The sequence below is a fragment of the Asparagus officinalis genome, chromosome 8 (assembly GCF_001876935.1).
Source record: "Asparagus officinalis chromosome 8, Aspof.V1, whole genome shotgun sequence".
Classification (NCBI taxonomy): Eukaryota; Viridiplantae; Streptophyta; class Magnoliopsida; order Asparagales; family Asparagaceae; genus Asparagus; species Asparagus officinalis.
This window is the reverse complement of record NC_033801.1, coordinates 105,546,866-105,562,956: the sequence shown is the minus strand read 5'-3', so window position 1 is coordinate 105,562,956 and position 16,091 is coordinate 105,546,866.

The window sequence follows — 16,091 nt, the reverse complement described above, 5'->3', positions numbered from 1 at the left end:
ACACACGTCGTTAGGCCTGCCAAACGACAACGCCGCTACAGAAAGAAGACAGCTAAAGCGGAATACCCTCAGGTCACTATCAATATGATCGGCCGAGGGAAAGCTTCGCATACTGACTCCGATGAGTCGCAAGAGAGTCATCCCCCGACTGTCCGAAAACTTTGTGACCAGTTCGAAGGAGTATATCAGAATACTCAGACTCGGACAGGAGCTATTCGTCCGGTTAACTATCAAAAGTTAGCCAAGGGGATTACAACAAGTGATGAACATTCGGCAATAGCCGAATCTCAATCTTCAAGCTCTGTCGGAGCACGGAAAGTCTCCGCTTACACGACAGGGAACCATGAAGACATAGCCAAAAGAGTGGACGAACATCATGTCATGCTCCAGGCGCAGTAGGAGACACTTCTCCAGTTAAAGGATATGTTGGCCCAGCTCCTTGCCGAAAAAGGCCAAAAACCTGAATCTTCCCGGAGGACTACTTCAAAGGGAAAACAAAAAGCGACCTAACATTCGGATCGTGAGACTCGCCACCTAGGATCCTCTTCTGAAGGTGAGAGAGAGATGGAGAAAGAACTACACCCTCAATCTATCAAGGTGGATGAACTGGAAGCTCGCCTCAACGCAATCGCCAACCGAAGCGAAATCCGCAAAGAGGGAGTAGTGCGGCCTTACCCTGCTGAGTGGGATACAGCTTCCTACCCACCGAAATTTAAGGCCCCTACCTTACAACCGTTTGATGGCACAGGATCGCCAAATCAGTACATCTACTACTTCAAGTCCCAAACTGGGGATGTGGTAGCAAACGACGCCATCCTGACGTGCTTGTTTATCGGCACTCTTAAAGGTGTCGCTTTCGAATGGTTCATGAAGCTGCCTGCTGGATCTATCCAGAAATGGGTAGACCTGGAAAGACTATTCATGGCCAGGTTCTTTGAGGACGATACGGAGGTCTCAGTCCCAACTCTTGTCGCCACTAAGCAAAGGAAAGGAGAGTCCATCAAGGCTTATGTGGAGAGATTCCGCAGCATGGCATTACGATGCCCCTCAGGTATGACTCAATCAACTCTGGTTGAAACTTGCAGGCACAACCTGCAGACCCATCTCCTTGCTCAAATGGGGGTGGCAGAATGTCGCTCCTGGAGACAACTAGTTTCACAAGGAGAACAAGCTGAAGAGATAGTGGCGCGAGTCAAAGCTGAAGAAGTGCCACAACCCAAGCCGCAGCAGCAACACAATCAGTAAAATGCCCAGCGGTCTAAGGGAAAGGAGACTTTGGCAGCCGACTACACACGAGTACCACCGCCGAATAAGCAAGGCAAGGCGCCAAATCAGCAAAGAACACCCAAGCAGTATTCGTTCAAAGAGGAGCATGTGGATACCTTATTCCAATTGCTTCGAAAGAACAACAAGCTGCAATTACCTGAGATCAGAAAGCCGGATGAAGCAGGGAAAGTGGATGACCCCAACTATTGTCGTTATCACAGATTCCTTGGACATCCTACCAAAAAGTGCTATGTCTTCAAAGACATCTTGCAGAATTTGGTGAATGCTAATGTACTCACCTTGAAGCCGGAGCAGAAGACCGTATCAACTAATATGATAGCGGTCCAATTCAGTGACTTTCCCCCGGTGGTAACTGCGAACGGCGTCGTCCCCATTCGCAAGGGAGAAATGCACCTGAAGAATGTTGACCCGCATAGTCAGAAAGACAGGGGGTTAGTACCCCTCACTACCCCAAAAGGGGAAATCATGTGGGTCCACCCAAATCTGCTAAGAGATCAACAATGGACAAGCACCTCGTCCAAAAAGAAGGGAGGCAAGGCTAAGTCTTCCAACATGATTAGCCCCTCCATTACTGAGAATGATGACCACCTCAAACCTCTTACTGATTCAGAAGAGGAGAGGATTGCCCTGGCAGCATACCCAGGAGACAACCCAGGCACTCGGTCAGGAAAAGCTTACTTGAGGGATTACGGCCAGAACGCTCCAGAAGCTGAAGAACAGCCCCAAGACGCTGGGGGTTCTGCCCCGAAAAAGCCAGTGGACAAAGGAAAACAGAAGGAGCTCCGATTCAACAGAAATCTCCACCAAGAATCTGGAGAGTCGAGCGCTCCCTTCCAATTCAACGTCATGGCGCAGTTGGCCAACATACCGGCCAGAATTACGCTATATGAGCTCCTAAGGTTGTCCAAATCCACCAAGGAAGCTCTAATTGAAGCTTTGAAGAATACGGAGAGCTTCATTACTCAAGTAACTCCGACTCCCGAAGCCTCTGAAGATCAACTTTGTCTGCAATGCCTACAAGCAGCGCGAAGTCTACCATGCATATCATTCACTCAGGAAAATATGCAAGTCAAGCACGAACATGACCAACCACTGTACTACACAGGGTATATTGGATCTTCTAAAATCAATCGTGTTCAAGTTGACCCAGGCTCAGCGCTCAGCATCATGCCTTACAGGGTCATGCAGGTCTTAGGGATTCCTATGCACCGACTGCACACCACCCAGACTACTATCTTCGGGTTCAATGCAAACAGCACCCGACCCCTGGGAAAGATCAAGCTCAGATGCCAGATCGGAGATCTTAAGTCTGAAGTAGCATGCTACATCATAGATGCGGACACATCCTACAATCTTTTGCTGGGACGACCGTGGATACATGCAAACCGCATTGTCCCATCTACTTTGCATCAGGTCATGAAGTACGCCAATGACGAGGGCGAAGTCCGAACCTTGATTGCAGAAAAATACCCCTTCCGAGGGGTGGAAAACTTCCATACCGACTCTGTCTTCTATTTGGAATCCCAAGAGAAAGAAGATGTAGACAGCGGTAATGAGGCTGACATCGAGCCAGATCCCGATGAAGATTGTCCTTGGGAATTAAATTTTGATGTAATGGGCCAGGGTGAGAGTAATAATGATGTACCGAGTGAGGGCGAGTGGTGCATTAATGAAGATTTCATTTTAGCGTACTTGTCTGATGTCTCTCCTAAAAATGAACAAATAGAGAATGATTCTAGTGCAGGTACCAACCCATGGCACGTACTGTGCACAGAGGCAAGAGGTGGAAGACGCACAAAAGGCTTTCTACAAAGTCCCGTCCAAAAGGAAAGGGCAGAAGCCGATCCAGTTCGGTAGAGTCAAACCCGAACAACTTAAGCGAGGAAGTTCAGAGGAAGATGACGGAGTTCCCCAATTCCATTACCACGAACCCAATTCTATATACTTAATGAAACGAATGGGGTATAACTTTAATGAGAAACAGGGCTTGAACTTCGGGAAAGGAAGACGAACCCCAATCCGAATGTCTCTCACTCCTGAAGGAAAACCTCCGGATTATTATCAAAAAACCGGAAGAGGTGTGGGTTACGTTACACCTCCCCCTGCTTCGGAAAACGAAATCAGTAATTACCTGCGTCACGACCATTCATCTGGAACATCTTCATACGAGTCCGACGTCAGTGTTGGACCTTTCTTTAAAAACCTGACTGTGAATATGGTTTCAACTAGTCATCCAGATGAAGACGCAGGGGGTGACGAGGAGTTGATGGAATCGGCCAATGATCCTTGGATCAAACGTCTCAATATCTTGTGGGATATGCGATTCGAACAACGCGAACCACCCACTGAAGATAAAGTGATCCAGGTCAACATGGGAGATGAACATGATCCTAAGCCCATATTCATAGCTGAAGACTTGTCATCATCCGAAAAAGAGGACCTTATATCTCTCATCCGAGAATATATAGATGTCTTCGCTTGGAACTATGAAGATATGCCTGGCCTTGACCCGAAGGTTGCCATGCACCGTCTCAACATTGATCCGGACGCGAAACCCGTTAAACAACAACAACGCAGGTTTCGTCCAGAGATCATGGAATCAATTGAGTCAGAAGTTAAAAAGCTTATAGACTCAGGTTTTGTTAGGGAAGAGCAGCACCCAGACTGGGTGGCCAACATTGTTCCAGTTCCCAAAAAGAATGGTAAGGTTCGGATATGCATCGATTTCCACGATCTCAATGCCGCTTGTCCGAAAGATGAATTCCCGCTTCCTATCACGGATGTTATGATTGAAAACACCTGCGGGTATGAAAGGATGTCTTTCATGGACGGGTTCTCCGGGTACAATCAGATCAAGATGCACCCAGACGACGAAAAGCATACTGCTTTTAGAACACCGCTGGGGGTATATTGCTACACAGTGATGCACTTCGGCCTGAAGAATGCAGGTGCAACTTATCAACGTGTAATGAACACGATCTTTCACGAACACCTTCGAAAGAAGATCGAATGCTACATTGATGATATAGCAGTAAAGAGTCAATGTAAAGATGATCACCTCGCAGATCTGAAGACAATGTTCGAGAATGCGAGCCCATCAGCTGAAGATGAATCCGACGAAATCGTTTCTCGGAGTTTCAAGTGGAAAATTCATGGGATTTATCGTTACTTCCAAGGGAATCTCTCTTGATCCAGAAAAAGTGCGTGCCATCCAAGACATGCCACCTCCGAAGAATCTCAAAGAGCTCAGAGGTTTGCAAGGCAGACTAGCCTACATTCGAAGATTCATATCAAATCTTTCAGGGTGCTGCCAACCCTTCTCTAAGCTCATGAAGAAAGGAATATCCTTTGTTTGGGACGCAGAGTGTCAAAGAGCATTCGAGGAGATTAAGAGATATCTAACTCAATCGCCAGTTCTCGTGGCCCTAATATCAGGAAAACCATTCCTGTTATATATAAGAGCCATGGATCATTCTCTTGGTGCTTTGCTAGCTCAGAACAATGATCAAGGTCAAGAGCAAGCCATCTATTACCTAAGCAGGACTATGATGGGAGCCGAACACCGGTACAATCCGGTCGAAAAAGAATATCTCGCCTTGGTATTCGCAATTCAAAAGATGCGACACTACCTAGTTGGACAGACAATTCAGGTCATCTCTAAGGTGAATCCCTTGAGAGTGCTGATGACGAAACCATCATCTCTGAATTGCCGGCTTGCAAAATGGGCCATTCTCTTGTCGCAATACGACATGCAGTTCATGCCCCAAAAGGCGGTCAAGGGTCAAGCACTGGCCGACTTCTTAGCCGATCATCCAGTATCGGGAGCATCTAAGTTGTATGAAGAATTACCTGACGAAGTCGCCGAAGCTTGCGCTACTCAAGAAGCTACGCAAGTGTGGAAGTTATTCTTCGACGGTGTATCCAGAGCAAATCCTCATGGAGAAATCACCGCGGGAATATGAGTAGTATTAATCTCTCCGAACAGCCATGTAATTCCCAGAGGATTCTCCTTAATCGAACCTTGCACTAACAACGTAGCCGAGTATAATGCTCTGCTATTGGGAATGCAATTTGCTGAAGAACTCAATGTTCGACACCTTAAGGCTTACGGTGACTCCCAACTCATCGTTAATCAGGTCCGAGGAGAATACGAAGTTCGTCATGAGGATTTGATCCCGTACTACCTCGCAGTATTAGAGCAAGCTCAAAAGTTCGAAGGTTTCTTCATCGAATATATACCACGAGCTCAGAATGCTTATGCAGATGCTCTAGCCTCCTTGGCAACCTCAATAGCATTGCCACCGAAGACTGAAACAACGATTCCAGTCGCGGGACGGAAACTATACTTTTCTAAAATTCCTACAGAAGAAAACTCAGACTAGACACCGTCAGGAGAAGTCTGTACAACCTCTATGGAGTTTGAATCCAGGGATTGGCGATTCCCGTAAATCGACTATGCCGTATATGGAATTCTGCCAGAAGATCCTAAGGAAGCGGCCTCTATCAAACGAAAGGCCCTCCGATTCTATTACGACGCAGTCTCTCAAGTCCTGTATCGTAAATCGCATGATGGAGTTTTGCTTCAATGCCTCTCTCGGAAGGAAGCAAAAGAGGCCCTCAAGGAAGCTCACGGCGGAATGTGCGGAGCTCATCAGCCTGGAGCTAAATTAGGAGATCGCCTCCGACGCATCGCTATTATTAGCCGAAGATGTTTTCAGACGCGGTTGACTACGCTAAACGTTGTCACGCATGCCAAATTCATGGGGACTTCATCCACCAAGCACCAGGAAACTTACACCCCACATCGACGACTTGGCCATTCGAAATGTGGGGTACGGATATCGTCGGACCGATTTCCCCTCCGACATCCAAAGGACACCGGTTCATTCTAGCTGTAACCGACTACTTCTCCAAATGGGCGGAGGCAATCCCGTTGAAAGAAGTCAAGACTTCAAACATAATCAAGTTCATCAAACATCACGTCGTCTAACGTTTTGGAGTCCCGAGGCGAATAGTTCACGACAACGGGACACAATTCGTCAGCTTTGGGTTTCAAAGATTTTGCGACAGATTCAGAATCCAAAGTGTTGCATCCACGGCATATTATCCACCAGCAAATGGTCTTGCAGAAGCTTTTAACAAAACCATAGTGAAGCTTCTCAAAAAGTTTGTTTCTAAAAGCTGGCGCGATTGGGATGAAAGACTCGGTGAATGGACTGGGTGAATGTCTTTGGGCTTACCGTACTACAGTAAGGACCTCCACAAGAGCTACGCCATTCTCTTTGGTATATGGCTGCGAGGCGGTACTACCATTGGAAATTCAGATTCCTTCTCTGAGAGTCGCTATCACAACTGGACTAACAGAAGAAGAAAAGCATCAACGACGTCTGCAAGAACTTGAAGCCTTAGACGACAAGCGACTTCAAGCTCAACAACAAATAGAGTTGTATCAAGCCCGTATTTCCAAAGCCTACAACAAAAAGGTTAAGGAACGGATTTTCAAGAAAGGCGATTTAGTTTTAGCCAACAGACGACCCATGGTGATGACACACAAAACCAAAGGGAAGTTCAATCCTAAATGGGAAGGGCCCTTCATAATAGAATCAGTCTATTCGAACGGAGCATATCGCCTTATTAACCAAGAAGGAGATAGGCTCATGATGCCAATTAATGGGAAGTTCCTTAAGAGATACTTCCTGTAAATCATGCGGCCCCCTAAACCCCAGCTAAATCAGGCTGGGGGTTGCCCATTTATAGTGTAATTCTGTTTTATATTTTGTCATGTTAACACTACACCTCTGATGACTGTAATTTGCTGGAATTATTCTAATAAATGATAAAGAGAATTTCAATAGTATTAGCATTATTCTCTATTGTTTTGAGCCAGATTTCAGCAAAAGAGACAATAAAGGGCAAAATAATATCATTTTCATTTAATGTTGTTAATCTAAACACAAAATGATGACAAACAAAGTGAAAATGATACGAAATTCCTTAGCCAAGAACAGGTCAAGAGCTAAACATCAGGCTTCATTAACTTGAGGGTTTTTAGCCTAGACTTGAAGGCAGAAAGTTTCTCCCGATGAGCCGCTCGGACTCGTCTCTCGATCTCCTTTCTGAATTCTGCTTCAATAGGAAGGGTAGCAACAATGTCCTTACGAGTCCGCTCAGTCGCGTGGAGTGTACGACAAAATTCCGTATAAATTTGGCCACTTTGATGCTCAAGCTCTTTTCTGACATCCTCATAGTGGGCCAATTGGGCTTTCTTCTGGTCCAACTCGGCCTCTAACCGAGCGATAGTCTCTTCGATACCACGGATATCAGAAGCAACACCTTTGATTTTAGCATATGTTGCAGAGTACCGCTTCCTTAAAGCTGATATGCGGGCCTTTTTATCAGACAGGTCCTTGCGAAGAGTCCCTGGGTGATGTGCCCTCGAGATTATCGCCAAGGAAAGAGCCGGCTCCACTTCAAAGTCTAGATTGGTGTGCTGTAGCTCCCTGAAAACTGCTAATTCTGTCATCAAAAGAGTGATTCCCCCTTGGCATTGCTCAGTCCAGGATGCATCCCCTTTAGCCTTGATGTCGTCCAAACATTGGCTCAAGATAGATTCACAGTCTTCAAGAGAAGCCCCCTCAACACTGACAATATTAATAATTGTTTGCATCCAACGTTCCAGTTCATCAATCGATTTCTTCAGGGCCCTCGAGCGTGGAGGAGGAAGGGTTGGATAGATTAAACCCGTATGTTCGTCCTGAACAGGTGTCAGAGCAACTTCAGAAGAAGGGTCCTCTCCAGCTCTATCGTCCTCAGGAATCGAAGGAATCGATTGGGGCATTTCGTCCTCTCTGTCAATTAAACGCTCAACGAGCGCAGACTTCATCGAGTCCCCCATTAATTTGGCCTTTTTGGAATTTTTGGCCATGACAGGTATCCTCTTGCGAATTCTCCTGTCATACTCACCTTGCTCAGCAGCAGAAAGAGCTTCCTTACCCGATCTTAAAAAACGAGGTGTAGGAACGGGCTCTTCTGCAGGAATCTCCTCAGTTGTCTTTTCTTCGGGAGAATCATCAATTGGCCTTCCCTCTTCAATTCCCGTAGGGACCTCTTCTTCAGAAGGTTCTACGGTGGACAAGTCTTTAGGAGCTTCAACGGCTCCGGTCGCTTCCTGTTCACAAGATAAGTACTCTTCCATCCCTGGTAGACGAGTACTCGCAGAACCGCTCCGTGAACGATACAATTCCCGAATCTCATTTATACATGAAGTATAAACGTCATATTCCAGAATCTGAGAAGCTTCGGTAAACCACTGACAGAAATCCATAGCAGTAGAACAACCGGGCGGTGAGTTGGGTAAAGTGAATTGCGCATGGGTTCCCCCGGCGGAGAAGAAGTACCATGCACGAGCTCCTTCATACAAATTCCCAATCTGAGCTAACGCCGGGTTAGGATTACCAACATATAGTTGGTCATACCCAAACTGTCTAGCGAACCGTGAAGGCATGTAAGGCTCGATTATGCACTTCTCCCGCGAGCGATAGACCAGGTAGCCCAACCTGATCATAAGAAGCCAGCTGAATGTACCCTCTTCCAAAGAAGATGAGCCTTCAAAAAGCAAGTCCATGAAACGGGCATCCTCCACATCAGCTCCGTCAAAGTTAGGAGCACAGCAGAAAACCCGGTAATTATCTTCCCGTGATAGAAGCTGTCAAGCCCTGACTATAAAAGAACTAGTCCACGTGGCCGACTCCAATCTTTGTACGAAGGGAGTATAAGCATCATCCCCCTCATGCACTCCCGTCATCAAGGAAGGGCAATGCAACACGAACCAGACCACTAAATATGTATACGGCATTGGTACACGTGGTTGAGGAGCTTTCCCAGCTTTCTTCTTAGTAGCTTTGACTCCCGAAGCACTGAGAAGTTCTGAAGTCAATACCCTCAGGCCGTTCTGGATACAGCCAACCATAGCAGTAAGGAGACTCACAGGTCTCCCATGCACTAGCAAAACAGCTGGGTACACAACCTTAGCTAATATTGCTTCTATTGGTCTTGACGGTACCACACACCGTTTCAACCAAATCATGAAAAAGCCTGCAAGTAGAGCCGTGTCAGAGATAGGAACTGTGGCTTGGTAATGGAAACTTTCAAATTCGACACCAGCTTCAAAATCATCCTCGGCATGCTCTGTCTTATAAGTAGCACCAGGAGCCTTAATCCGAGCCTTGGCGTCCTTAAGTGAGACAACTGCGACACGGGATACAGCTACATCTTTCCGGTTTAAGTTTTGAAAGAGGTAGTCTGCCCATGTGGTATGCATAATGCCCCCTCCACGCATCCCAAAGACTTGGGCACATATGTGGAAGTGGCACATCAATTCCCAGAAAGTAGCATAAATTTCCGGGTGCACCACCTTCAGTAAGGAAAGCTCCTCGGTGGTGGGGTAGCTAACACAGGAACTGTGAGACCCGATTGAGCGAGCGAGTCCTTAAGCTCTTCAAGAACAAAGTCAACCATACGGGTCCACCAACCTCCTTCGCCAGAACAGACCCATCCAGGGGACCTGAACGTCTGGGTAGAGAATTCACCCTGAGTTGCAAGGAATTGGCGGATAAAAATGGTCACTGGACGTGGCACCTCCGGAACCAACTCTTTCTTCTCAAACAAACCAGGTTTTAACCCCTTGAGTTGTTCCCCGATTTGTGTACAAGCTCGTCGACCAAATCCAAGTGACACGTTCTCCTTCTCCTTTACTATGTCGAAGGTCAAACCCCGACGGCAGCTCATATTCAAAAAGTAGGAGAGAGGGTACATCATCTTCATGTTTGGGAGAAATAAAGAGCGATTATCAGCTCTCCACAGCAGCTTCGAATCTTCCACATATGTGAGATGGTCATCGACTGGTATGCGATCTCCAAATATGAATGCTGGTTTGGGAAACTGGGCATGACCAACAGGGGTCTCCAAGTCCAAGTCAGTTATCAAAATCCTGAGAGTAGAGCATTGAGGGAATTTAATCATTTCCGCTCTTTCCGAATCAGGAAAAGTACATAATGGAATCCTATTCTGAAGACTAAATAATTCATTCGGGTCAGGTCCACCAATATATCCGAAATGGTGCTCTTGTGAAAGTGGCACGTTTGGGAGAAGCACTGGACAATCAAAAGCAGAAGTTAGCAGCTAGAAGCGAGCTATCGACATAAAGACATAGTCAGAAACACAAAGCGTTAAAGTCTCGTCCCCAACGCAAAGGTCAAACCTCGCGTCAGAAATCTCCAACGCGAAGGTCGAATCTCGCGTCAGAAGCCTCAAACGCGAGAGTCAACCTCGTGTTGAAAAACTTGAACGCGAGGGTCGAGACCCACATGGGATCCCAACCCCGCGTTTTCATTGAGTTAAAACGAGTCATCTACCTCGTTATCAAGAACCCATCTAGGGTTTTCAGAGAACTTGACAAGGCAAGTTATTTCAGTCAGCACTCACCACGACAGGGAGGCCCCTGCAGCGGCGATGTCGATGGTAAGGTTCCCGCACGAGCAAGAACACCGCCGGCGGTCTCAGCCGATGGCATGTCGGAAGTCGCCTCAGCGACTTTCTTGGAGTTTGAATCCCTTCTCCGAGGCGCCATTGATGCAGTTGATTAGAGGAAGATCCCTTGAACGAGGGAGACGAAGCTCGTCGGAGATCTCGCCGTAGTCAAATGAGAGTTCTCGTTCTTGGAAATAGCCGAAAGTTTTGAAAGTCAATTGACTTTTGACGTGACCATTCAGGTCTATTTATAACAGCCGTCAAGCTGTTGAGATGGCACGGGATTCTAGGAGTGAATCCCAACCATCTCCAAAACGCGAAGTTCATAGCCGCGTTCAAATTTCCCAAGTGCAAAGCTCAGGCTAGCGTCACGAAGGCCCGAACCTCACGTTTCAAACATCAAATGCGAAGGTCACCTCAGCGTTGCAATTCTTCTAAATAAAGAATTTGCACTTGTGTCTTCAAACACGACATTTTTTCCTCAAAGTCATGAGCCCTCTCAACAGAGTGTTAGTCAAAACCTCTGTATCTCTTCAGCAGAATCTAAATTCTCATTGGGTTAATACTACACCCCAGAATCCACTTATCAATTCTCATTAATAGAATGATAAGTCTCCAGCTCATTGTCAATTTATTAGCTCTCTTCAACAGAGCAATAAATAACTTGTTTTCAATGGGGTAACAAATTCCTTGTTCAAATCATAAGTATCACAATTCATCGCCCCGATGATAAAACACTTAGCAGTTCTCCCCAGTGAGACGCTATAATAATCTTTCCCCACAGTTGTTACGTTAAAATTACACCTCTGATAAAATCAACTTATCGATTCTCGTCAATAGAGCGATAAGTCCTCAAAATTGCCCTGATCGCAATATTTTAGTTGTTACGTTAAAATTACACCTCTGATAAAATCAACTTATCGATTCTCATCAATAGAGCGATAAGTCCTCAAAATTGCCCTGATCGTAATATTCCAGTTGTCACGTTAAAATTACACCTCTGACAAAATTAACTTATCGATTCTCGTCAATAGAGCGATAAGTCCTCAAAATTGCCCTGATCGCAATATTCCAATTATCACGTTAAAATTACACCTCTGACAAAATCAACTTATCGATTCTCGTCAATAGAGCGATAAGTCCTCAAAATTGCCCTGATCGCAATATTCCAGTTGTCACGTTAAAATTACACCTCTGACAAAATTAACTTATCGATTCTCGTCAATAGAACGATAAGTCTTCAAAATTGCCCAGACCGCAATAATCCCCATGCCAAGTTGAAACTATACCTCTGGCACTTATCGATTTCTTTCAGTGTTCAAAGCAAGAAATAACACAAGAAGAATTCTACTAGTCAACCCCATTATGGGAATATTCATCCTCAGCAGTTTAAAACTTTCTAGAGTTATCTTAAACGATAATAAAGAGAGTTTTCTGCACCAGAACCATTGTGGAGATCTATTCTAAGTCAGGAATACATCTCAGGCATTTCTCGTGACTTGTATTTAAAATCAAAAAATGATAAATGCAAGAAACAATGAGAAGTCAATATCACTTTTTATTCAGAAACCAAAAAGAAGTGATACAAAGCTGTTCTTAAGCAAAAGAATAGTACAAGTTCAAGTCAAAAGAAGCAAGTTGAGCTTTGGCATCAGAGAGCTTCTCCTCATGATTAGCTCGCACAACGGCTTCAGCTTTTCTCCGCAGCTCATCCTCAGTGGGTGCCACTTCAGCGGCTGCCTCCTTCTTCGCTCTTTCAAGAGCCTGAGCTTCCTTACGGTAGTTCAAAAGAGTGTCTGCGTTCTTGGCCCCAAGGGTGTTAACAACGGCTTCTTCGCGAGAAAGCTCGGCCTTCAACCTTAACACCTCCGCCTCAGCTTCGACAAGTTTCGTGCGAATGAGGTCCAAAGAAGCAGTTGAGAGCTCCAGTTCTTTTTGTCTCAGATCGCTCTGTTCCCGCAACTGCGTAACTTGAAGCTCTTTTTCAGCCAGCCCTCGCTAAATTGCCTCACGGCGAGTCACTTCCTCAACCTGGAAGTCAGCAAAAGTAGACACGATCTGTGTCTGAATGTCTTCGTGGCTGAGGGCTTCCAAATGTTTGAGCTGGGCTTCCAAGTGGGAAATAGCTTCCGAACAACGTTCAAAGCAATGAGCATTGCATGAGGCAGGTAGGGCCTGCTCCTGCATAGGAGCTGACACCTGCACAAGTTGCTGTTCCGGAAGAGGAGTTGCGGCAGTAGTTTCAGGCAACGCTGCAGGTGAAGCAGTTGCCGTAGGAGAACCAGGTAAATGTTGCTCTTCTAAAGGAGCAGACACCTGCGCAGGTTCTTGCCCCGAAATAGTAGCAGCAGTGGTTCCTGGAGTAGGTGAACCTACACGAAAAAATGGTCGGAACGCGGAGAAAGCATGTGGAAGAAGTCGAAACAAACCAAGCTTACCGGTAAGATAAAAAGGAGTATAACCTGATGCTTTATCAGACGGGACCTTGGGAGCATCATCATCAAAAGTGGTGACGTCATCTATGGAATCATGCTCTTCGTCATCTTCACCACCACCAGACATGTTGCCAGCGTCAGCATCCTCATCACCTCTATCTTCGTCAGCTGCATCACCAACCGAGGAGTCTTCATAATCAACTCGCTCCTCATCATCCCGGGTAGCTGAGGGCTCAGGGAGACTTGCACCTGCAGCTGGTCTTTTCATAAGTCCCGTTGTAGGACTAGGCATTAAATCATCAGCTTGTGACATTAATGCTGAAGGAGAAGGAGATGGATTATCTTCAAGACCCCCTGGTTCCAATGCAGGAGACCTAGGAAGATCCATCACCGGAGCAGACTCTGCATCTACAGCCATTAATTCATCTTCTTCGTCCTCGGGAGGATGATAAGAAGAAACTTCGCCCGACAGAGCTGGGCCATGAGAACGAAGTCCCGCTCTATGTGGCAGGCCAGCCACAGATGATTCCTGTGGTTCGTCATCTTCAGCTGCTTTGATGGCATCAGCCATAAACTTAGACTTTTGTTGGCCTTTGGGGGGGAATCCACCAGCAGTTTCCGACGGATCTGCTTATCATACTGGCCGGCTTCATCTGCAGAGAGTTTCCTTTTCCCCGCTGCCCTTGTCACGGGAGAATCAACCACTCGTTGCTCTTCCCCTGGAGCAGGCTCAGCGGTCTGTTCCTCTTCCTGTCCAGCAGATTGATTCTCGATGGACAGAAACTCTTCGATCCCTTTCAAGCGGGATGTCTTGGACCCCTTCCTTAAATTATACATATGCCTAATATCTTTCAGGCAAGATGTATTCAAGTTGTAGTTGGGAGTCTGAGAAGCGGCGTAATACCAATTACAGAAGCTGATGGAGGTATAGGAGTTAGCAGTTTTGTGGGGAAGCTTGAAGACGGCTTTGGTACAGCCTGCTACAGAATAATACCAAGCCCTGGCTCCTTCATATAAATTGCCTATGGCTGAAAGTTAAGGACGAGGGTTCCCGACATACAACTGGTCATACCCAAATTGGCGAGCGAACCTATAGGGTTGGTAAGGCTCGATGAAGCATTTGGCGCATTGTCGGAAGATCAGGTAGCCGGGCCTGATGGAAAGAAGCCAATGGAAAACACCCCCGCTCAGCTGAGTGAATCCATTAGGACCTACTGTATCCTGATATTCTGCTCCATAGACACCGTCCTCGAAATCAGGGAAACAGCGGTAGATATGGAAGTTGGTGTCTCGCGCAAGGATTTGGCGAATTCTAACCATGTAACCCCCCACCCATTTCACAGATTCTAGTCGCTGCACAAATGGGATGAATGAGTCTTCCGGGGGAGAGGCTGCACTCATCAAAGGAGGATAGTGAAGCACGTACCAAGCCATCAAATAGGCATATGGCATTGGTACCCTGGGATTGGGAGTTTTGAAAATCTTGTGACCCTCAGACTCCATCTCTGTAACACCAACAAAGTCAGAGGCCAACTCCCGCAGTCCATACTGTAAGCAACCCACCATAACGCTGAGGAGGCTCACAGGTCTCCCATGTGCCAAGAGAACAGCCGGGTAGACCACCTCAATAGCAAGGGCATCGACCGGCCTGGTAGGAACGACGCAACGCTTGAGCCACAGCATCAAGAATCCAGCCAGCAACGCCGCGTCAGAAATTGGAATCAGAGCTTGATAATGAAAGCTCTCAAACTCTGTGTGAGCCAGGAAAACATCTTCCTTGGCCTCATTGGTGTAATGGGAGGTAGCGTCGTCAATGCGAGCCTGAACCTCTTCCAAAGTACTGACAGGCAATCGGGTCACAGAGCCTCCTTTAGTGGTCAAGTTTCGGAATAAATATTTCGTCCAAGACACTTGTTTGATGCCGCTTCCGCGAGCCCCCGTCAGCTGCATGTAGATATGGAAGTGACACATCACTTCCCAGAGAGTGGCGTAAATTTCTGGACTGGTCTTCTTCAAAAGCTTAAGTTCCGCAGATCCCGAAACAAATTCTTCATAGGGTAAATCCCCGAGAATAAGACCTGAGACTTCGTGCATCTCGTGAAGAGCGAAGCCTAACTCCCCCACAGGGGTGAAGAAAGTGCAAGTCTCGGGACTATACTTCTCCAATATAGAGAAGAAGTGGAAGTGGCTCTGAATAATCCCAAACTTAGTAGCCCGCACTGGAACCAGTAATCCAGCTTGGGCAAGAGGGGTTTCCAATTCCTTCATAACAAACTTAGTCATCTAGGCCCACCACCCTGTCACTGGAGAATGAACCCAACCAGGAGCTCTAAATCCTTGTGCGGGGAATTCTTCTTTCTTTTCCAAAAACCTCTTAACAAAGGTCTTCGCCGGGCTGGGCACTTCGTCAAGGGGATACTCCTTAGCAAATAAACTCGGCCGTAAAGCTGTCACCTGCCGGTTATAACCAACTGTGCGGACCCCGTGAAAAGTCAAAGTCCCGAGAGCAACCCCATCTTGATCCTTAACCAGGGGCCAATTCATATGCCTTGGGACAGAAGCACACTGGAAATAAGATATGGGGAACATCCTCTCCATATTGGGCAAGAAAAGGTTGCGGTCCCCAACTTTCCGCAACCACTTATAGTCCCCATCATAAGCAGTGCTTGCATCGAAGTCAACAAAGTCCCCGAAAAGATATCCAGGTTTGACTATTGACTTACGGCTTGGGCTTTTAAGTCGGGCGTCCGTAACCAATGTCCTAAGAGTGTTGGAAGAAGCTTGGGTAATTATTTCTACGCGACTCTTCTCCCTAATTCGGAAAACGGGGAGTTCTTGGCG